This window comes from Lemur catta, chromosome 2 (genome assembly GCF_020740605.2).
Source record: "Lemur catta isolate mLemCat1 chromosome 2, mLemCat1.pri, whole genome shotgun sequence".
Classification (NCBI taxonomy): Eukaryota; Metazoa; Chordata; class Mammalia; order Primates; family Lemuridae; genus Lemur; species Lemur catta.
Window position 1 is genome coordinate 40,721,663 of NC_059129.1, and position 4,878 is coordinate 40,726,540.

General features: G+C 47.1%; 1 pseudogene across 1 annotated transcript; it reads left to right on the forward strand.

Moving 5' to 3' along the window:
- Positions 1–1,115: 1,115 nt before the first annotated feature.
- LOC123632050 lies at positions 1,116–4,384 on the forward strand (annotated as a pseudogene). The gene is made up of 3 exons (XR_006733278.1): positions 1,116–1,375; positions 1,494–1,595; positions 4,191–4,384. The product of XR_006733278.1 is annotated as a putative HLA class I histocompatibility antigen, alpha chain H (transcript).
- The last annotated feature ends 494 nt before the right edge of the window (positions 4,385–4,878 follow it).

Below are 4,878 nucleotides of genomic sequence, written 5' to 3' on the forward strand. Positions count from 1 at the left end.
ATGGGGTTTTGGGCCTTTGTGTGTAGACAGTGCGCTGAGGAGCTGAGATCTAGAGAATACAGCCAGACAGAATGGGTTGGCCCCATTCGCGGCTAAGGAAACTTTCCTTTCTTTGAGGTGTCTGTGGGGGGTCCTGGCCCTCCTGAGGGCAGCGTTGCACCTCTTTGGAGATGCCTAGTGCATCCTTGGTTAACTCACAACTTTGGTTATAGCTTATTGGTTTTTGTGATTCATTTGGAATGGGACCTCTGGTTTAAAAGAAAGAAAGAAAAAAGTTAAAAGGCCAGGAATATTGGCTGTTTGTCCTGGCTGGAATCTGATAGGAGATTTGAAAAGGTTTTTCAAATAGCTCTGTGGTCAAAAGTCAGCTAACTTAAAAACTGACACTCAGACTATAATTTTTTTGTTGAAAAAAATAAGGCCTTTCTGCTTTTTCTCTTTTGGATCTTGTTTTTGGGAATTTTTTTCAGTTGACTGAAGTCCCTTTTTAATTATGTGACTGGTCCCTCTGTTCCTTTCCTGTTGGTATAATTTTGCTGAAGAAAAAAAAATGTAAAATGTTATTGGACTTTTGGGGAAGCTTAAAATTATCTCAGTTGGCTCCTCTAAGAATTATTCGTCCATTTCCTTCCACTTCTCATCCTCTCTCCTTTTGCCATCTTTGGTATCACATGAGGAGATCAAGAGGGGACTTCTAATGACTCTGAGACCCGTTGAGGAACACCGAAGAAGGCACCACACACCCTCTTTGGAGTCCTGTGTCTTCCTTGTGGAGTCTAAAGAGTCACAGGGTCACAGGCAGGTTCCTCTCAGGCCAAAAGCTCTTCTCTCTTTTCCTCTGGACTTTATTCTCTGCCCCACACCCAATGTGTCTGGACGTCTGACTCCAGCTTTTCTGTGTCTCTCAGAGACACCCAGGTCTCCACCCAGGTCAGAACCCAAAGTCCCTCTCAGAGACCTAGAGCCTCTTAACTTGGGCTGTCTTACCCTGATTCTAGAACTTTCCAAGGATCAGGAACATTATCCCTGATACCAAAGTCCAGGCTAGTGTCTGGGTTTTAAAGCCCCTCCCCCGACCCCAAGTGTCCTGTCCCCCAAGACATATGTGACCCACATATGTGCGGCACCATCCCAGCCCTGATGGGGATGTCACTTAGGTGCTGGGCCCTGGGCTTCTACCCTGCGGAGATCACACTGACCTGGCAGCGGGACGGGGAGGACCAGACCCAGGACACGGAGCTCGTGGAGACCCGGCCTGCAGGGGACGGAACCTTCCAGAAGTGGGCAGCTGTGGTGGTGCCGCCTGGAGAGGAGCAGAGATACACGTGCCTTGTGCAGCACGAGGGGCTGCCGGAGCCCCTCACCCTGAGATAGGGTAAGGAGGGGGTGGGGGTCACGTCCCTTCTCAGGGACAGCAGGGGCCCTTCTGGAGCCCTTCAGCAGGGTCAGGGCTGAGCCTGGGGTCAGGCCCTCACCTTCCCGTCCTTTCCCAGAGCCACCTTCCCAGCCCAGCGTCCCCATGGTGGGCCTCGTTGCTGGCCTGGTTCTCCTTGGAGCTGTGGTGGCCTCCGTGATGTGGAAGAAGAAGAGCTCAGGTTGGGTGGGGCTCAGAAACCAGTACCCCCAAACCAATATGGCACTTTGACATGCTGAATTGAAGAAGAAGCCTCAAGGTCTTTCTGACCTTCTCCCTTTTCACAATCCTCTGCTTCTCCCAACACACAGGATGAAGTTATTCTCTGAAGTTCCTCTACCTGCCTAAAGTCCAGACCCACCAAACCAAAGAAGAAAACAATTACCTCTGGTCCTTTTTCTGAGTTTTTATTAACTGAACTCATATCTCAGGAAGAAAGACTCAAGTCTGTCAACACACCTGGACAGACTTTTGTCACAAGCCATTGTTTGCTCTGTGGGCCCAACAGACTTCGTCCCAGGCCATTGTATGTTTTTCAAACTCTTTAAATTACCCTAAAAATCATTTAGCATGCCACACTTTCCCATCTCCCTTCCCCCTAAGAAGAGGGGTATATAACCATCTGTACCACACTGCACAGTGGGGTAATCACTCTGTGATTTTCTCCCTGTGCACGTTAATAAATTTGTATGCTATTTCTCCTAATAATTTTCCTTTTGTAAGCTGATTTTTCAGCAAACCTTCAGAGGGCAAAGGGGAAGTTTTCCTTTGGCTGCTACACACGTGTTAGTACAAGATCCATTCAATTTGCAAAATAAACCCATGGATTTTAATGAAACAATATGAAATATTCAGTGATAGAGTTTCAGGTTCCACATTGCAAATAACCTTTAAGAAGCTAACGCCTGTGTCCTTTTAGTGTAATACTGAAGATGAATATCCACAATTCTCTGAAAAATGTTATAAAAAATGCGGGGAGTTAGCTACACTCCCTGCAAAGAGGTTTTTTTCCGGTCGGGTCTCTCAGGCAGGGGTCGTCACAAAGGGTGAAAAAATAGTAGGAAACAGAAATAAAAAATAATGCGCAGAGCCAAAGATATAGTTTATAAAGTAAGGATTTATGAAAATAGACAAAGAGAGGGTATCCAGAAGGTATATCCCTTCCCGCGGAGATACAACAAAGACTGAATTTTTACACAGGTACTTTATAGGGCAGATACAGACTCGCAGTTTGATTTAGGGTCAAAGTCTTCTAAAAGGCTACCACAGATCCTTTAACTAACTCTATCTAGGGGAACAATGAGTTACAAAATCTTCTTAGGGCAAACTTCTAAGTTTTATGATAAGGCTCTTACTTTAGCAAAAAACAGAGACATCTTGACTCCAGTAATTGTGTTTTTGGAGACAGAGATGATCTCAGAAGTCAACATGAGCTGTTCCTTGTGCTAATTACTTTAACCGCATAGTTCCGTCTGGGCGGGGCTTGGGCATTAGCATATCTATTTGATCAGCTCTCATCTCCAGCGGTCTGTCTTTGTTGATCAGCTCTGGCAACCTATGGCTCTAGGTGAGACCTGCCTTGTCTTTCAAAACAGGTGAGAACCATAGGCCCAGCTTACAACTGTCACTTTGAAATGCAGCTGTTACTGACCAATGAGACGCCCTCCTGAGGCGAGGCAGCTTTTGAACTAACACGTTTATTTTTCCTTTAAGGCAAAGCCTTATTTGACTTCTGAAATCAAATCTTGTCTCCAAAAATACACCGGACATTTCTATAACTCAGTATTCTTAGGTTCAACAAAAAAATATTCCACCTACATATTTGTGTGAGGGTGGATTGTTTTTTCGTATACTCCAGCCAAAATAACATGCTAAATGCAGAAACAAATATGAAAATCCAGTGGCCTTCTAATGAGACAGACAAGAAAAGGACTTATAAAAATATAAATACAGAGAGATCTACTCTTTTCATTATACTGTTTCATTTTGGAAAATAGTTAATTCTCGTAAAAACATCATTTCTGCTAGCACACAATGGATTATTAATATTCTAAATGAATTAAATGTTCTCAAAAACAGTTTTAATTTTCAAAATGGCAGATGTTAATAAATATAACCCGCATAAACAAAATCACTTTTGGGATCCTCACTCATTCATAACAGCATATAGAGATCCTGAAACCAAAACATTTGAGAACCACTGATTTAGACAGCTCCTGGGTCAGGATTCAGGTAGACTATGTCTGCGGTCCCCAACCCTGGGGACCAGTGCGGGTTAGGAGCCCCCGCGCAGCAGGAGAGGGTGGGCGAGCCAGCCAAGCTTCATCTGTGTTTACAGCCACTCCGCATCGTGGGCATCACATCAGCGGGGGCATTAGCTTCTCCTAGGAGTGAAAACCCTACTGCAAACTGCACGTGGGAGGGATCTGGGTTGCCGGCTCCTTTTGAGAATCTAATCTCCCCACCCCTACCGGTGCAAACATTGTCTTCCACGAAACCCGTCCCGGTGCCAAAAAGGTTGAGGACCGCGGGAGGATGTAAGAAAGGGTGCTCGGTGTCGGAGGAGATGGGTCTGGCCAAAGTCCCAGATCCACCGGCGTGAGCGGCTCTCAGGGTCTCAGGCCCTGAGCGTGTGGTCTGAGGTGGGGAAGCCAAGGAAGGTTTCCCATTGCCCCGGAGTTTCACCTTTGTCCTCTCACAATTTGTAGGGTTTTTGCTCCTGGATACTCATGACACGGACCCCAGTTCTCACTCCCATTGGGTGTTGGGTTTCTAGAGAAGCCAATCAGCGTCGCCGCGGGTCGTTGGATTCCGGCAGGCGCGGGAACCCTCTGTAAAGCGCCGCCTGCGGGGCTTGGGCTGCGCGCCCCTGCCGAGTCTGGAGCCCGCCGGCCTGGGGTGCAGCGGAGGCCGCGGGACCGGCGCTGGGCAGCGGCTGCGAAACAGATCACCGTTGGCGGAGAGGTCTGACTGCAGACAGACCAAGATGAAACAATTGCTTGCAAGCTCGTATCAATCATCTCAAGGGCATATCTGCCCCTTCCTGCTCCGTGGAGGAATGGTCTTCCATGAAACCAGTCCCTGGTGCAAAAAGGTTGGGCACCCCGGTGTTAACATGTCAACTGATACCTTGCTTTCACTGTGGCTCGCTGAGGGATTGCGCGGTGTGGAACAAGTGGGATTTGACTTGTTCCATTTGCGGGGACATATGGTTTGAACGTATTGGAGAGGGAGGTCTGTGTGAGAGAGCGAGTTGTGTGTGTGGGAGAGGGGTGTGTGTGTGTGTGTGTGTGTGCGCGCGCGAGGGAGGTGTGTAGAGAAATCATAGGATACTAGATATTGGACTAGTCAGTTTTGCTAGTGTCGTGGCTAGAGTTTTACAATTAAGGGCATAAGGTCCTGTATATATGTGTGTACGTCTTTATGTATGCATATGTACATGTCATTGTCTTTTGTCTATGGCA